Source organism: Lepus europaeus, chromosome 1 (genome assembly GCF_033115175.1).
Source record: "Lepus europaeus isolate LE1 chromosome 1, mLepTim1.pri, whole genome shotgun sequence".
NCBI classification, from domain to species: Eukaryota; Metazoa; Chordata; class Mammalia; order Lagomorpha; family Leporidae; genus Lepus; species Lepus europaeus.
Genome location: NC_084827.1, coordinates 153,323,159 through 153,342,988, shown reverse-complemented (window position 1 = coordinate 153,342,988; position 19,830 = coordinate 153,323,159). Strand labels below are relative to the sequence as shown.

Here is a 19,830-nt window from a genome sequence, read left to right as displayed (position 1 = left end):
AGCCAGTCCCAAAGAGAAAAATATCATTTGTTTTCCCTGATCGATGACAACTGAGCGCCAAAGAGGAAACCTGTTAAGTGAAATGGACACTATAAGCAACAATGAACTGATCAGCTCCTGTCCTGACTTTAGATGTACAATGTAATACTTTATCCTTTTTAGTATTTGTTGTTGTTGTTGTTGTTCTAGTACTATTGGTTGAACTCAGTAATTAACACACAATTATTCTCAGGTGTTTAAATTTTAACTGAAAAGTGATCCATGTTAAATCTAAGAGTGGAAAAAGAGAGGGAGGAGATGAACAATTTGGAACATGCTCAATCGGACTGGCCGCAAATGGTGGAGTTAGAAATGTGCAGGGGATTCCAACACAATTCCATCAAGATGGCATGTACCAATGCCATCGCACTAGTCCAAGTGATCAATTTCAGCTCACAATTGATAGCTCTGATAGGTCTAAGAGTCAAAGAGATCACACAAACAAGACAAGTATCTGCTAATACTAACTGATAGAATCAGAAAGGGAGAGAAAGATCCAACATGGGAAGTGGGATACACAGCAGACTCATAGGATGGCAGATGTCCTAAACAACACTCCGGCCTCAGAATCAGCCCTCAAGGCATTCAGATCTGGCTGAAGAGCCCATGAGAGTATAGCAGGCATGGAAAACCAAGATATCATGGGGAAAAAAAAAAAAAGACCTAAATGAATGATCTCTGTGAGTGAGATCCCAGTGGAAAGAACGGGGCCATCAAAGAAGGAGATACCCTGCTCCGAAGGGAGGAGAGAACCTCCACTTTGACTATGACCCTATCGGAATAAGACCAAAGTCAGCGAACTCTAAAGGCTTCCATAGCCCTGGCAACTCATGACTAGAGCCTAGGGAGATTACTGACGCCATGAACAGGAGTGTCAAATTGTTAAGTCAGCAACAGGAGTCACTGTGTACTTACACCCCATGCGGGATCTGTCCCTAATGTGTCGTCTAAAGCCAAGTGATGCTATGACTGGTACTGAAACAGTATTTTTATACTTTGCGTTTCTGTGTGGGCGCAGACTGATGAGGTCTTTGCTAATTATATACTGAAGTGATCTTCTGTATATAAAGAGAATTGGAAATGAAAAAAAAAAAAAAACAACCTGGTGTTAAAATGGAAATGGCATAGAAAATTAATTATTTTGAAAAAAAAATTATGTAGGATCTCTGTCTTTAATGTGCTGTACATTGCTATTTAATGCTATAATTAGTAATCCAATGGTAGTTTTTTCACTCGATGTTGCTATATGGGCAAAATGTTGAAACCTTTACCTAATATATACTAAATTGATCTTCTGTATACAAAGAGAATTGAAAATGAATCTTTACATGAATGGAAGGGGAAAGGGAGGGGGAGGGGGGAGGGCTGCGGGCGGGAGGGAAGTTATGGGAGGGGGGAAGCCATTGTAACCCACAAGCTATACTTTGGAAATTTATATTCATTAAATAAAAGTTTAATAAAAAAAAAATAAATAAATAAAAATAAAATGCAATTACTGAATTGTTAAAAATATTTAAACAGTGAACTATTCTATGAAAATGCACACACCTATACACAGTAGAAAATTATATATTTAAACACAACATAATAGATTTATATATAGTTTATAATTTATCATGTTAAGAAAATTGTTGTGTGACCTATGGCAAACTATTAAATAAGAGTATGGAATGTTATTTTCATAGATATTCTTTTCCAAATACACCCAGTGCACTACTTATGTCTATCCATGTTGCATATTCCAGGGCCAATTATTGGGATAGCTTAGCATTGACTTAAACATTCTTGACCTGCTCATTTTATGTTCAGAAGGTTGTTTTCCAACTGTTCACAAATGCCTGATATGATCCAGAGATGATTCATATCTCTTACATATAGTTAATATGTCATCACCCTCTCTCTTTCTTTCTCCCTCTCTCCTTCCCTCCCTCACTTCATGAAAAATAGTAAATCTTTCTCTTAAAATATAGGTCTAATTTGATGTCCATATTCTTACATGTGTAACAAAAACAAGACAAAATTTAAAAACGTGGCAGATCTTTTGGAAACTCTCCTCATTTTAAAGACACTGCAACAAGGGCCAAGGAGGATATAGTTTGGTTTGGACTTCGAGTTTTTCTTAATTCTTCTTTTATGAGTCTATGCAAAGACAAGTGTCCCTTCATAAGTCATACACACATTACACACACACACACACACATTAGGCAGCATGTTCAAAGGAGAACAGTTAGTGAATGAGGTCTCCAGCAACTGCGTAGTTGTGGAATTAAATAACTAAGCATGTAGTTTGATAAATGACAAAGCAGAGTAGGAATGTGGGCTCACAGAAATAATAGTGCAAAATCAAGCTGATCTCACTAATATGTTGCTGTAAGATTCCTCTTTCTGCTTTCCATTTTATTTTCTCCACATTTAGAAATACAGAAGAATCTTCATTTGTAGACCTCTAATGACATGTCATCATAGTGTTCATATAAAATTTTAAATGTTTAACTTTCAAATTTTCTTAACTTATAGTGCCAAAATAAAAATCAGCAAATATTTTTAGGTGGAAAATAAGATTCTTATTGCAGTTGTTTTCTATTTTTCCAAGTTTATTTTTGTTCTATCATTAGATTCTCTCATAAATAAAAGTGTAATGCAATTATCCCAAGTTTTAAGTATATCCATGTTAACTACATCCTGTGCTGGATACAAGTATGCCTACATTTTATGAAGATGATACATAACAATAAAAATACAACCACTGGAGAGTTGCATTATTGTAAGTTTAGTTTTTGTTCCATGTGGGGCACTCTGATATGTGTGCAGAAATGGCATGAATAAGTGTCACTCTGTTTAAGCTAATAGCACTTTCCTAAGCAAAGACATTTTCCAGATGTGTCTTGGCTAAAGCAGGGCTCCTCATCTCAGTGGTGGGAGTATATTCTTCATATACATATAGAACCTTCTCTCAGGTCTATGAATCTTTGACGTGCCTCATAACTTGGCAAAGGCAATTGCTATTATTCAATTTCTTTTTCTGATTGTAATGTTGGAAAAACGTTGATGACTAAAATGAGTGATTTTTTTCCTGACAATAAACTTTATTTTATTACAAGATATAGATTCATGGTTATTTAATGTGTTACAAAAATCTCCAGAGGCTGCTGTTAGCCTTTTTTTTAATTTCTTTTACTTATTTTTTTTTTTTTTGAACAGGCAAAGTGGATAGTGAGAGAGTGAGGGTGAGAGAAAGAGAGAGAGAGAGAGAGAGAGAGAGAGAGAAAGGTCTCCCTTTTTCTGTTGGTTCACCCCCCAACAGCTGCTGCGGCCTGCGCACCACGCTGATCCGAAGCCAGGAGCCAGGTGCTTCTCCTGGTCTCCCATGCGGGTGCAGGGCCCAGGCACTTGGGCCATCCTCCACTGCCCTCCCGGGCCACTGCAGAGAGCTGGACTGGAAGAGGAGCAACCAGGACAGAATCCAGCGCCCCGACCGGGACTAGAACCTGGTGTGCTGCCGCTGCAGGTGGAGGATTAGCCTAGTGAGCCGCAGCACTGGCCTGCTGTTAGCCTTTTGAAAAATTTTGTGGTGTGAAAAAGAAACTCACCTTAAGACAGAAATGCTAAGCAATTCTTAACTTGAAACAACTCTCCAAAAATAAAAAATATGTTCATGTGTAAGTAGGCAACTCCCATTCACAATCTTATTTATAGACTTTATCCACAAATACCTGATATCGTAACAAAATCTGAAATATTTTGTCATGAGGAATTCAATTTTTATTTGCTTTAGCAAAATATGATGACATCTCTTCATTATGACAAATTGAATATTTTTAATCCTACCATTTGCTAATACTTAAGGTACTTTGTGTATTTCACTACAATAACATTTATATACTATCATGCCTACTGTGGTTTCCCTGCAATTATGCCTGGGCAATGGTATTCACTGAAATTTGGCCCTGACTATAATTATAGCCTATAACTCAGTATTTTGTCTATATTTCAGTCTCATTGAAATGAAACTTGCTTTTATTCCCAATTTTTTTGCGTCTTTAAAATCATACAAAATGATTACATGGAAACAACTAATCTCAAATACAAGGAACTGATCAAATGGACCAAACCACATATTATTTGATCACTATGGACTTTCTTTGAAAATTTATATTAATTTTTTCTGAACTTTTACAGAACATTGTTATTTCCCGTGATACTCACCTTGAGTATGTTTAAGAATAATTATTAAGTCACATCTAGTTGATAACATTTTTTCCAAACTAACAGCCATATGAAGAGCTCTCCTGTTCATTACACTATTTCTGGAAGAATCAATCAAGTTATGTCACCATTAATTTAATGGAACAGTTAAAATTCATTCCATTATTTAGTTCCAGTGTATTCACAAAACCTACTTATCATAATATTAGAAGGTAATAAGAAAATTTCACATGAAAAATCAAAAATCAAACAAAAAAATCAATACTCAAAATTCCTTATACCATGAGGCCCAGGTTTCAATTTGGTATAAGAAACCTTATGCAGCATTCTGGAAAGAAGGAGAATCATGGTTAAATATCTGAATTCTAATTTCCAAAATACTCTGATGACCATGCATTCTTAAAAGAAAAAACACCTGAGTGTTAGCAGCTTCCTAGCGGGACCACTGAAATATAAAGGGTTGAAAACTGTTACAAAGGTATTCGTGATAACAGACACAGTGGAAGGTTCAGAAGCAACAAATTCCCTTCATTTCTTTCAGAAAATAATGGTAGTAGATTTAATAAATATTCTCTTATAGCATATGTACACAAAAGTTTATTTTTGAGGAAGTTATTTCAGTGGTGCAAACGAGCAATGCAATCTGTCCTACTTTAAAAGCAGGACACAATATAAACGACATGCCATCTTTCCTCCTGGAAACTAGGAACTGCTCTGGGTACAGCCTTTCATTAAAAGTAGATTTCTCATGAAAATATATAATGTAGCCTTATTTATATCTTACCTTGTTCTGCAAGGGATTCAAAGAATTAAGGAAAAGGAAATCAGAAGCAAAAAAATGAAGCATGAAAAAGTTAATATGTGAAATGGATACCATGAGTTCCACACAGTTATTTGAAGTGGGACACAATTTTATTCTATATTATTAGAGGCCAAGAGGGTGGTAGTGGAGTGGTGGGGGTGGGATTGGAAATACAACCAAGGCCAACCTGAGAAAACAAAGCCAATGGCTGTGGTAAAAGTCTTTAATCTCCAATGTGCTCTGATAGGAGAGGAATCCAATGATTCCTTCCATGGAGAAATACATAGCTCTAGTATTCTATGGTATTTACATAGTTTTCATGCATTTGTGACTTTTGAAAAGCAAGGTTTCTATAAACTCTAAGACATTTTCTGATATGTGCCAGGGGTTGGCAAACTACAGTTTGAAGGTCAAACAGGGCTGTCAACACATTTTTATTAGAATACCTCAACACAATTAGTTAAATATTTTTTATGGCTGCTTTCTTGCTACAACAGAAGAGGTGAGTATTTGGCACACATAGGGGACACAGTGCAAAAGCCCAAGTTTATATGGCCCTTTAGTAAAATAGTTTCCAATCCCTCCCTTATGACAGCTACAAAAACAGTTAACATTTTTAATGCAAATGTTCAAAATTGGCAATTTCTAATAAAAGTGTGTTCATAATCTTTTGAAAGATGATCTGTAGTTTTAGATATATATTATACACACATAATTGATCTTCTCCCCTCCTCCTGTGCTTTATACTTGAGAGGGAGAGAAAGACAGCACACATGTACTGGCCCACTCTCCAATTTGCCTCTATCAGCCAGGACTAGGCCAGGGGTAAGGTAGTAACCAGGAATGCTATCCAGGCCTTCCCTGTGGGTTGCAGGGATCCAATTACTTGAGCCATTTACTCTCAGAGGCTGCATTAGCAGGAAGCTGGAGTCAAGAGCTGGCACTATTTCAGACAATCTGGCTTCCTTTGCTTATTGCCATCTCAGTGCCTTTGTTTGTGCTAGTGACCGACCTGTTTTTTTCTCAAACCCTGTCACCTATGAGTCCTACTCCAAATGCTATTTCCCACATGAATTCTTTCTATAGATGATGCTAAATCTGCCTCCTCTGAATTCGTATAGACTTAGAGGAAATACTGCTTTTAATGGTTAAATGTTTTAATTAATTAGTTTTTAACAGATTCAATAGTTCATAGATATAATTCTAAGAATATGATGATATTCCTTTCCTCCTTTCCTCCCTCCTGATCCTTCTCTCCCTCCTATCATTCTTCCTTCTCCCTTTCTACTTTTAGTTTTTGAGATAACATATTTTAAATTTACATTACACCACAAAGGCTAAATACTTCTTTATCATTTATCTTATTATGAATTATATTCTTTTTAATACTAATTGTGTTTCCTGCATATTTTTCATTTTTTCTGCATCTTTGATGGATGTCAACCAGAGGAAGAATAATATTCTGTATATTTGATATTCTATGCACAAGTATGGTTTTATATATATATATATATATAAATTATTTTGTTTCTTTTTAAAACTCTTATCATTTCAAAAATTCTTTGAAATATTTCACTTTATATGCGATGTTTAGTGATAGCTATATATTAAAAAACCTACATTTGAATATAATGTTGAGGACACTATTAAAAGTTTAATATATATTTGAACGATCTGTTGGTTTACTATTCATATTTTTAATATTTAACATGAATAATTTCAAGTCATCTATATCACAAATTAATCCTTAAAGCAATACAAAATGAAAGCCAAGGAAAGTAACTTGAAAATTAATATAATTTGGGGCCGGCGCCGTGGCTCACTTGGTTAATCCTCCACCTTGCAGTGCTGGCATCCCATATGGACGCCAGGTTCTAGTCCCGGTTGCTCCTCTTCCAGTCCAGCTCTCTGCTGTGGCCCAGGAGGACAGTGGAGGATGGCCCAAGTGCTTGGGCACCTGCACCTGCATGGGAGACCAGGAAGAAGCACCTGGCCTCTGGCTTCGGGTCGGCGCAGCTCCGGCTGTGGCGGCCATTTGGGGGGGTGAACCAACGGAAGGAAGACCTTTCTCTCTGTCTCTCTCTCTCTCTAACTCTACCAGTCAAATAAAAAAATAATTTAAAAAAAAGAAAATTAATGTAATTCAAAATTTCACTATAAAATAAGAATACTAATTTATCCTAAATGCTGTTGCAATTTTGAAATTGCCCAGCAAATAACACTAGATGAAGCAGTTTTTTCAATTGGTAGCTTTGCTTCCTTTTGAGGACATGCCTAAAAAAAGTAAGCATTCTTAAATTATGCCAAAATACAATTAATCAACTCTCCAGCAAATTGTGTTTAACATTAACTCATAGAGCATTATATAATATTAAGTCATCAAATATCTGAAACATACTTTAAATATGTCACTATAAGCAATGTATAATTGAAGAGGTACACTGATTATTTCTCATAGGTGATCTAAGATTATCATGAAGGGCCAGCACTTTGAAGTAGCGGGTAAAGCCGCTGCCTGCGGTGCTGGCAAGCCATATGGGCACCGGCTTGAGACCCAACTGCTTTTATTCCAATCCGGCTCTCTGTTATGGCCTGGGAAAGCAGTAGAAAATGGCCCAACTTGGGCTCCTGCACCCATGTGGGAGACCTAGAAGAAGCTCTTGGCTCCTGGCTTTGGATCGGCACAGCTCCAGCCACTGCAGCCATCTGGGGAATGAACCTGAGGATGGAAGACCCTTCCCTTCCTCCTCCCCACCCCGTGTGTGTGTGTGTGTGTATGTGTGTAATTCTGACTTTCCAATAAATAAATAAAATCTTTAAAAAAAGATTATCATGAAACTGAATCAGCTCATTTACCAAATTTTTAGATTCAAACTATTGTCAGATTTTGGCCATCACCTCTAAGAGGCAAGATGTGTATTACTTTGTTATTTAGTTAATTTATAGGTTTCAGTATAAAGTTGGTTGTTTGGAACCTGGCCTTGTTCACAACTAAAGCTGCTGCTAGGAAAATGCCAAAGAATACATTCATATCGAAAAGGGAAGTGCTTTGCGATTACTCTAATTACCATAGGTTCAAACTTCTCTGTTTCTAAAAACTTAGTTTTGGATACAAAGAGAACACAAGTGGTTAAAAATTGATAATACATATAATTCTTCAGCAGTGAAGACAAATGAATTATACATGCTCACAGCATTATACTAGATCAGGTTAGCAAAAGTCTACGCTTGTCTCCACCACTGATTTCTGATTTTCTAAGTTACGTCTCTCTTGTGATTTAACATAGTAGTAAGATACTGATATATCTATGGGGATTTAGAACATATAATTAATCTTTGACTCAAAAAAGTCTGCATTTACAACCTCAAAAATTAAAGTGCACTGCAAATACAATAAAGGTTAAACTCTTTATCCTGGTAAACAAGAAGTATGTGATCTGGTAACTTCCTTCTGCTGGCATTCCTCTCCCACCAGCCTCTACTATGTTCCTAAGACTCCAATGCCATTGGTCCTCTCAGTTTTCAATTATAGTATGTTTCTTCCCGATTTGAAGCTATTTCTTCCCTCTATCTTGAAAGCCCTTCTTCTGGATTTTTCTCATGTCTCCAAATGCAGCCTGTCTCACCCCAACCAAACACTCTCATATGTTTTTGTTCTGTATTACTTATCATACTGGTTTGTTTATAAAATGTTCACTCACTTATTGCTTTACATGTGAATTTCTGTCTCCTGCTAGAATGATAATTACATGAGGGAAGGAAGTTATTTTCATGGTTTGTCCTGATAGCCTCCATACTTAGAAAATTTCCTGCAGTGTATCGGGGACCAAGAGCCATGTGTTAAATAAATGAATGAATCATGGGTCATCATGTAAGGAATACTTAGGGAACACTAGCCTAACACTTAAGTGGTAGGGAAACAAAATAAATTCATCCTTAGTATAAACTTAATTTGTTAAATCATACTAAGATACCTCTTTATAGAACACTTAAAATTTCAGACTACCAAATGAAATAACTTACATCTAAGAAAAGCGTATGTCTTCTTTCTGTTTTTGATACACAATTAAGATTGCTTTTCTCTGAAAAGAGTACTTCAAAACATGGAAAATGGAACTAAAATCTAGGTTTATTGTGGTACAAAATATTTTTAAGTCCATGCATTTTTTGATAATATGCATTATGATCTTTTTGAAGATATCTAACACGCATCAATTTCAAAATCTTTTTATAAATGTCATTTATGGCTCTAAATGAAAACATTTCAGGATAAGGCAATATGCACAGCCTATTCTGTCAATAATGGTGTATAGAATATATTACAAGAAATTTCATTCTACATATTCAAGGATAAAACAGTTTATCCCCATTCCAATCCACCTAGAGAATTAAGATATACATACTACATGGAATTCTCTAACAGAAGGTTGATACTAGAATTCTTTTCCTCTGTAGATAACGGCATAGTTTCAGTATTCAGTTATGAAGAATAAATTTCACTTTAAATATGTATGCATAGTTTCTGTTCAATTTCTTTCCTCCTAGATGCTCTTCCTGCTTTTCAAATATTTGTCAATTTGAGACTCTAGAATGCTAAGCAGCTTAGATGCAGGTGAAGCTCTACTGAACACAGTAACCATGGCAACATGTAATTCTCATTTAATTTGCTGTCTCTTTAGAAGTAGCAAACAAAAAAGATAATAAGGATGGAGCTGTGTAGGCAGAGAAACAGGAAAGCATATGAGAGTAGGAAGGTAAATGGAAAACATACACAGAGAACCACAGCCTTTCTAATTCACTTTTTAGAAAACACGAAGACTAGAGAAATCACTAAAAGGAAACAATTTTTAAGAATATTTTGTGGTGATATAGATCCAAAAAAGTCTCAGTCTGAGTATTTTTGTTGGATTCCTGTTGCACATAGAACTACATTTAAACAAAGATCCAAATGGGAGGCCTTGATATCTACAGTTAAAGGTCAGAGAAAAGTTATTCGGCTTTCCAAGTCCCCTGTGTCTGGGAATACATCCCCAGTGTTTAAATCTCCCAGGAATATCCCAAAGCAGAAGCCATCTAGTGTTAACTGGAACAGATTTAATCCCAATTCTTTCAGTAGAGTAACTGGCATGTAGCTGGTGGGAATAGCCACAGAATTCCAAGTCCCCTTCTCTTTTGCATACTTGTGAAGTCACATTTGTGTAACTGGCAGGTCTGACAGCTATCTCATTGAACCTTAGCTCAGAGAACAGATACATAACCAGAATGGGGATGCAAAGTCAGCATGAGATGAATCTTTAACATTACCCCTTACCAATCACTACATTTGAGCTTAAATTACTGAATCCTGAAAAGTTACTACACTGCTCGCTGTTCCAGTTTACTTGTGTATACACTGGAGATCCACAAATTTTGCTCTTTCCCTGTTAAACATCCTCTGATTCGAATCTGCAAGTGGCCAGTACCTGATGTCCCTTCAAGTCATGGGATAGAGTCACAAAAGAAAAGAATATATTAAAAGAATATATCTAATGATAAACAAATTGTATTTGTTAACTTAAAAATTAATTAAAAATACATTTAGTGTTTCCATATATGTAAGCATAAAATCCTTCTAAACTACTAATTAATAAGGCTACAAAGAATTATTCTATGGTATATACTATAAATATATTAGGAAGCAAAAGGACATCTTTTATTAAAATCAGCTTACTCATTTTTATAACTATTTATTAATGTAAATTTTTATTCTTATTACAAAAGCTCATGATACTATAAGGCTGTGAGAATGCTAGGATTCTACAAAACTTTCATGACCTCCAGTTATGAAACTGACAACTCTCATGTGATAGACTTCAACTCGAAGCCAAAGAAAAACAAAAATCACTGAACTAGTGGCTGTGCTTGAAATTTATAAAACCTTAAACAAACAGCAATAACAGAAAGTGCTGCCTAGTTTCAACAACTGTTAGTCAGTATTCTACAATTTTCATCATGAATGAGACAATTTTAGAGACATGTTGGTCAAAGCTGGTTTTAAACAAACTGGATCACAATTCAAACAAACTAGATCACAACTCTGTTGTATCATAAGAGATTGATTTTCAGTTTGATGATTACTATTTTGTGCTTTATTGGCAGCAAAATTCCTGAAGTTCTATCAGCCTGACTTCTGTTATTTAAATAAGGATCAACTAAATTTTCTATTTAATTGCAACCTGCTTTCTTAAAAGACAAATTTGAATACTATTTTAATTTAGGATATTTTGATAAACATGGAGTAGCTCTGACTATAAACACAAGGTTCAGTTTTACTGTTGGATTATATTCCTCCAAATAGAAAAATACAATAATGCAGATGATTTTTTTTTCAGATATTTCAACCAGTAATTGGCTAAATCATGGGTGTGGATACAGAAAGTTAACTGTACTTTGAAATCCATTCAATTGGCTTCATAAGTGAATACTATGTCATTGTTTTTTTCCTATAAACTTGTATTTAATTCCTTATGTTCTCATTTGGAACCTCATGGCATAGTTTTAAGTTTTCTTCAAATTAACTGATGCATAGCAATTTATCTGAGCTATGAAAAATATCATACATATGAGGGTACTTCAAAAATTCATGTGGTAGGGGGTGGGTGTTTGTCCTCTTGGGACACCACATATAATTCTTCAGCAGTGAAAGCAAATGACACAGTGTGAATTATATATGCTCACAGCATTATATTAGATCAGGTTACCAAAAGTCTACTCTTAAAGACAGAGAGAGTGTGACAGAAAGAGACAGATCTTCCATCTGCAAGTTCATTTCCCCAATGGTCACAATGCCTGGGGGTTGGGAGGATGAAGCCAGGACCCAGAAGCTTCTTCTGGGTCTCCCATGTGGGTGCAGAGGCCTACACACTTGAACTGCTTTCTCAGGTGCACTAGCAAAGAATTATATCAGAATTCTAGCAGCCTGGATAAGACCCAGCACCCATGGATGCCGGTGTCACAGGAGGCAGCTTAACCCACTGTGCCATGACACTGACCCCAAATTTATCTTTTAAACATCAAGGTACTATGATTCAATCTGCTTGTCCAATGAGCAAAGAATTCATATGTCACAATAGCAAATATGTTTTTCAAACAATAAGTACATGAAGCAAATTAAAAATGACATGTTTTTGCTACCTATAATGGATGATGGGTTAAAATTAACAGGATGGGGCCGGCACTGTGGTGTAGTGGGTGAAACTGCCGCCTGCAGTGCCAGCATCCCATATGGGCGCTGGTTCGAGTCCCAGCTGCTTCACTTCCGATCCAGCCCTCCGGTATGCCCTGGGAAAGCAGTGGAAGATGGCCTGGGTGCTTGGGCCCCTGCACCTGCATGGGAGACCTGGAAGAAGCTCCTGTCTCCTGGCTTTGGATCGACGCAGCTCCAGCCATTGTGGCCATTTGGGGAGTGAACCAGTGGATGGAAGACCTCTCTCTCTCTCTCTGCCTCTCCTTCTCTCTCTGCATAACTTTTTCAAATAAATAAATAAATATTTTAAATTTAAAAAATGAAAAGAATGCATAACTTAATCCTAAAAGTGTTTCTTTCAAAGTGGGCTGGAAATTTGTAGGCCAAAACAACATAGTGTCTCATATAAACACCAGTACAAAACAAAACAACATGCTGTTTAAAATATCATTCTGCTCAAAATGTTAACTATTCAGGAAAGACTAAATTATCATTTTTAGAGGTACAATATCCAAACAAAATACTAAACTTTTAAAGATGAGGATTATTTAATTGCCTTAATGCCAATCAAAATTCTGCAGTGTCCCTCCTAGTCAGTGTAACTGATAAGCATTTTCTCATATCAATTCATCATAGAACATCAATACCATTCATTAACAATACAATGCAGTACTGTAACAACTACTACAACAAGACGACACAGTAGCTATCTATAATTCCAGACTGCTTAAGTAAGTGGGAAGGATTCACGTGGGCATAATTATTCTGTCTGAAGCAGGGTTTGTCTGAATATTTCCTCGTGAGTTTGTTTAAATGTGAAGGATCTAGACAGTTAGGTGACGAAATACCTTCATGGAAATTTAAACACTGTTTTTTACAATCATTTGAGGTGGCTTCAAGTAGGGTAATGATGATGCTGTATGAAGTAATGTAAAGACTAATATTTTACTTAAAATTATTTAGTTCAATATTTACTGATTGATTGTAAAATAGTTGGTACTCGATTTACTAGGTATATATCAGCATGAAATGAATACAATGGACTGCCTGCAAATAGTGACATGTCAATTTAATTATTAAAAAAAAACAAACCATTTTATTTGTTATCCAGTGAATAAAATCATAAAAAACAGTTGGTTAGCCAATCTTTTCCTTATGAAATAATTAGTTGTGTAGATGTACTGTTTTTGCCTGCAGAATGTTTGAAAAGTAATATAAAGATGGCTGCTAAGAGTATAATTAAAATGAGCAGGAGAACCTGGATAAACTTGGACATTTATTAATGGGGTCAAAGAAGGGAACAGCTCTTCTTCCTGATTTCAAAAAGTCTTTTTGAGGTAGGTAGCATGATCAAAGATTGACATACAAGGAACTTTCAAGACTAGGAGATAAGGTAAGAGGCAAGATTAAGGTAGAGGTGGAGCCTTGAAAAGGAGGATAAATTTGTGTAAAACTGTATAGTAAATGAGAAATATGGACATAATGGAAAATAACTTTCAATAAAAATATCAGGCTCTACTTTCATTTTCTAATATGACTTTTTGACAATGCAAATTAAAAAAAAAAAAAAAGGAAAGGTAGCTGTTTGACCTACAGGTGAAGATCCCTACATCCCCTATAAAATGAGCTTGGATTCCTGGCTTTGTGCTTAGCCTCTGCAAATGTAAAGCCTCCAGCTAACCCAATGATGGTCTAAGTACCTGAGTTCCTGCCACCCAACTGCAAACCCTGGATTGATTCTCAGCTCTTGGCTTTGGCTAGGCCCAGTCCTGGCTCTCATGGGCATTTGGGAAGTGCAGCAGGAGATCCATCTCTCTTTCTCTCTCTCTCTCTCTCTCTCTCCCTCGTCTCTGTCCCCATGCCCATATCTCTGTCTTTCAAATAAAATAAATAATGCTTTTAAAAAGTAAATTATTTGCTCTAGATGATTTATTATCATAACAAAAATTAAAAAAAGGAATTTGCTCACTCTAGTTTATGTTCTGGTAGAAAACAATTTGTTGAAAATTTTCCTAATATCTACAATGTGAACCTAATCATAGACTGAAAGAGGATCCTGAGCTCTTTATTTTTTCTAAAACTTCACACAATTCTACTAAAACGTATAAGTAAAAGAATCATTGTTAAAATAACACCAAAGGAAAGTGTACCTATTGAACAGGAAAGATCAAGGTTCAAAGATTAGGTTTAATGTTTTTACACAAAAAGTCAACTAATTGTATTCACATTGTTTTAAAATTTCTAATTCACTACAGAACTGCTTCCAAAAAAACATCCTGTATAATTTTTACAAAGGAGAATCCACAGCCTTAGTTGAATGTAAGACATGAGAGGGATGAGGATAAAACATTATGTTGAAAAACAAAATAGCTCAATGTACACATAGACTGAAACAGCACATGGTACCCCATAAATACGGAAAGTGTTTATATAAAAAATAGAAATCAGAAAACTAAAGCAGATTTATTCCTTCTCCACCCACTGAGACAAAGCCTCATTGCCAAGCTACATGGACAACCATTAACAGCTGCTTGCACTCCTCCCCTCTCTCCCTCCGCCCACCCACCCAAACTTTCACACAGACCCTTTCCCTTGATTTTATGTAACACAGATTCATTTGAGATTCTTTAACTGCTTTTGGTTCCTGGAGTCAATTCCTAGGAAAGATAATTCTTTGAGAATATCAAATGTTGTTTCTCATCATGAATAACTGAATAAGAATGAATACTGTCCTAAAGAAAGTAAAGGTCAAATTTCTATCAAGAGTAACAACATTAAAACCAAAGATCTGGAGATCAGGACATCTACCGCTCAAATATCAAATTAAAATAATGGAATGAGAGGGTAAAAATGTGAGAAAATGATCAAAATACTGCCCTTAGATAAAGAGATTTACATTGAGTAGAACAAGGCAATAATAACAGTAAAGATACAGAATTAAAGTAGCAAAGAGAGCTAACACTGGAGATTATTAGTGTGTTTAACCGATATATATCAGAGACAAAAGACACTGTGATTGCTCCAAAATTGTGAGCCACAGGCTCATGTATTTATTAATTAATGACTTGCCTAAGTGACAACTGTTAGTATTAAGGAGTGTACTATTGATCTGGGAATGGTGCTATCCTGCAGGTAACTGTTACTTCAGATTCTTTACCTTCATCTGTCAAGAGGAAGTTAAGTACTGAAAAGAATTCAATAATCAGTTACCCACATGAATACTAAACCCCCAAGTCAGTTTCACAGAGTCAGTCTCACATGGCCATGAATGAATCATTTAGAGAGGCAGATATTATGAAGTAACAATCTAACCAAATTTAACAACTACTTAATTTTAAATGCCAACAATGCAACTATATTTGTCAAAAGTATAATAGTTCAGTCTAATACCTAATTGTTAGTAAAATCCAACACAAAATATGCATGTTCACACAAAAATATGCAAAAATACATCAACAAGCATTTTCCTTCCTTTTCCCTTTGGACATTCAGAAAAATTTGCAAATTGGTTTAAACCAAAAGGAGTAAAGGAATGAAATTGTTCCTTCAGGCTTAGCGTATTCTGTGCCAAGTTTCATTTCTGGCTGCATATTTTTGACCAAGTTCAAGATCCCTGCAAAGAAACACATAAAAGAGAAAATATCCCCTTAGCCTCAGGAGAACAACATTAGTAGAGGCTGCTATGGGAAGAGAAAGGCTTTTGCCCTGAAATGGGTGTGCTCTTGGTGTTTGGTTTCCACTGAGAGGATGCCTGCTCTTTCAATGAATCTGAGGTACCTACTATGATGAGGTAATGGCTGTGCCAGTTTCACTGGGTCATGCTCTCTCAGCACATTCCTCTTGCCTCTCCTCCCTGACAAGGTGCTGTAAACAAGTCATCCTGAAAGAGCTGCTGCAGAGAATGAACAAATGCTATAGTCAAAATTCCTGAGAACACAGGCTCTGCTTCTGGTCGTCTAGACAGAACTAGATGCCTAAGGCAGCAGAGGCCCAGCCAGGAACAAACGGGTTTGATAAGAGGGTAAAATGAATAGAATAGCAGAGAAAATAAAAAGTATTATAATTTGTTATGTTTTAGAAAGAGACGTTAAATAATTATCCACTTGCTGATTAAAAAAATAAAAACTTTAGAAATTAAATAATATTATACCAACCTATGAAGTATAAAAGAATTAACTATAAACAGCATGTGCCCCTGATTCTAAAACCACAATGGCTCTGATAGTACATAAACCATGAATGCAGATATAAATCTATGATAATCAGATAAAGCCTCCAGGAAATCCATGTTAATTCTCATGTACACACATGCACAAATACAATGTTCTTTATTGGAGGAAAAAAACGCCTTTTACCTTTTCTTGAAGGGAATTTGCTTTATGTACATGGAGGTTGATTGAAACACCTGTGACTTATAAATTCAGAAGAATTCTACTAAAATACAGATAGTTATTACTCAGTTAAAGGGCGTAATTTTTTACATTCAGTTGGAAGACCAATCTTCCTCTTGGGCATAACATCAAAAGTGATCTAAATGGTTTCTATTTGCTTAATCTATTCTGACTGCCAAAAATATCCTAAATTGCCCACAGTGACATGACTGAGTGACAGAGCTATGCTTTTAAACTGGGCTGGTACCTACAGCTCATGTATGGGACATTTTGCATAATGTGGTTCACATAAAAGGCTTTGTTCTCCATCGCCTCACTGTGGCTGCAAACCTCAATTTCAGTTTGCAGTCATTTCCTCTCAGGCTGATCATTTTTCAATAAATTATATCTTTAACATTTAACCTAGTTCCTTCCCAACACTGACCAGCCTGCCCCTTTGCCTCACATCCAGAGTTATATACCACCAGTAATATTCGGTTAATTGTTCACTACAGCTTTCATTCATAGTATAGTCCTCAAATCCTCAGAGAAATTTCAAAAGATTTGTCTTTTAAGAATCAATTCCCTTTTGGAAGATGTACGTAGTACATGATATGTGTGTATATGGGTGTGTGTGTGTGTGTGTATTGAAACAGAACCCCTTCACACCAATTTGGTTTTAAAGGGTCTATGAACTGGAAGCATTTCACTAAGGGCTTAAGGCAAAGGGTACACAGTAACTGTCTTAAACGGCCTTGCTGCTATCAAAGCTTTCCATTTTCTAAGTCCTGGAGGCCCGGTGCCCAGCAGAAAAAAACATGAATTTTCCGTTTTCAAGGATGGTGTATCTCCCCTACTCCATCAGCTTTGTTACCCCTCCCCCACCACACACACCCAAACACACACCTCCTCCCTCCTGGTCCCCCACGCGCTGTTTCTTGAAATTTCCATCCTTAAACAAAAGGCGATGCTGGGAAAGGAAGGAAGCCTGCGCTGTGGTCCCCCCAAAAAAGCCTTTTAACAAGAAAAAGAGTTGACGGACCGCGAATATAGGGTTCTACCTCTACGGGTTATAGAGGAGAAAGAAAGAAAGACGATGTGGGAGCTCAGGCTAAAGCAGACTCATTTTCTCCGTGCCCCACCCTCCTACACCATCACACTGACTTCTTCATTTTCCTAAAATTATAAATATTTATTCGTCTTCCTCTCAGCTGTCCCTGGAGGACTGACAGAGGGGCATATAGTTTGCAATGGACAAAGCTTCTCTCACACACAGTCCAGTGAGGTTCTCTGCAGCTAATGCTTTTTAAAAAGCCTCTACCTCGAGTTCGTTTTTTTTTTTTTTTTTTTTTTCCTATTATCGTCGTACAATCTCCTCCCCTGTTTTCTACGGCTCAGGTAATGCTAGCGCTCACACACGTATCCTTGTCCACTGTGAGCTTCCAGGCGTTTCAACCTGGTACCTAATAAGACCACTGTCTTCTCTAGACAAGCCGAGAGCCCAGGTACCAGAGCCCGGACCCGGGACACTGGGAGAGGTCCGGCCAGGCGCTTCCGTCAGGTGGGAGACGGGACAGCTCGGCCGACCTGTGCCAGCTCTCCAGTCCGAGAGCTGAGGACGACCCGCTGCCCAGGGCCACCTCTCTTCCCGGGCTGGGGCTCCCTCCGCGCACCCCGGGGACAGGAGAGGCGTTCCAAGAGGAGCGGAGATGGGGACAATCGCTTACCTGAGCGCAGAGCGGGGCGCACCCGCGGTCGCGGCTGCCACGGCTCCCGGACCTGTGAGAGCGAATGCACTCGGGAGGAGCGGAGGGGAGAACGGGGCGGGAGAAGAAGGGGGAGGGAACGAAGCCGAGGGAAGCGGCAGGAGCAGAATGCGAGGGAAGGGAGAGGGGAGGATGCTGCCGCCGCCGCCGCCGCCGAGAGCCCGCGCAGCCCGCGCGCCCGCCCAGTCTGAGCGCGGCGCCCCAGCCGCCGGCTCCCAGCGCCGCCGCCCCGCCCCGGCCCTGCCTCCCCGCCCCGCCTGGGCCCGCCGGACTCTGCGAGCCGGTCGGCGGCTGAGGCCCGGCTGGCGCTGCCACCGCCGCAGTGTCCGGGAGGGGGAGCGCGGCGCCCCGCCTCCTGCCGCAGCCAGCCGGCCGCCCCGCGGGGACCGCGAGGGAGCCCGCCTCCGGGAGCCCCGCCCACGGACGCTGGGCCTTGCCCCAGCCCCCAGCAGCGAGACCCCCTTCCCTAACGGCCTTGGAAATCAGGGGCCATAGCGGTAGTGTCACCAAAGAGCCCGCCTTGGACGCCCTTCCTTTCCTACCCTGTATGCCTGTAATGGGGGGGGGGGGGCTTCCAAGGACCCTTCAGTGGGGGGAGCTCCCTGGCCTTGCAGCCAGAAACCTAAGACAGGTGCATCCAGGAAGAATGAACGGAAGAAAACTAAGAGAGCACGCGGACAGAGAACAACTCCTGTCAGCGCTAAAGGAGCAATGGCTGAGGCGCAGAGAATTCTAGACCCAGCTGTCACTAATCAGATTGTTCATTCAACTAGTATTTACTGAGATCCGCGGTGCTTCGGCTGCTGTTCTAGGCACTGTGGAAATATCAGTGCATGTAACAGATGCTAGCACTCCCCACCCCCGGGAAAGAAGATCCCTGCCTTCAGACACTTCACGTTCTAGAAGACAGTTCATGCCGTCTAAATCCCCGTGCATTAATGTGTCACAAGAGGACTAAAAATGTCCATGCTACCTCTCTCTCATGGTCTTTGAGGAAAAAGGAGAATGACACAAATACAACGAATAAGAACACGCAGAAAAGACCTTGCTATGTCACCATGTAAGAAGTCACCTCATACACGCTTTTAAAAGTGAAATGACAACCAAGAAATCAGATGATCCCTTACTATGGAATCCTCACAAAGAGCAGCACTTTATTAAGACAAGTTAAGATGCAACTTTAAATTACATCAGGTGTTCGCAGGGAGTACTGACAAGATGTTTTCAAGGTCAGCCAAGGTAGTGAGGTGTGGCCACACAGTTTCAACAGTGCTGATGAAACAGCAGGTGCCATCTGGTTTTGCCACTTAAATGAGACACAGAATATAGAACATCAAAGCTGATTTCTTAGGCATTGGTTCAACTTCCTCAGTTTTCAGGTGGAAAAAGAAACCCAATTAATAGAAGCTACAAAGATAAGAA

General features: G+C 38.3%; 1 protein-coding gene across 14 annotated transcripts in view; it reads right to left on the bottom strand.

The window, feature by feature from the left end:
* MAP2 (microtubule associated protein 2) overlaps window positions 1-18,573 on the bottom strand; it is a 318,054-nt gene extending 299,481 nt beyond the window's left edge. For all 14 annotated transcript variants that reach the window (XM_062190748.1, XM_062190757.1, XM_062190862.1 and 11 more), the window contains exon 1: window positions 18,370-18,573. The gene's annotated coding sequence lies outside the window, so the exon portion shown is untranslated. The remainder of the gene's footprint in view (window positions 1-18,369) is intronic.
* Window positions 18,574-19,830: the final 1,257 nt, after the last annotated feature.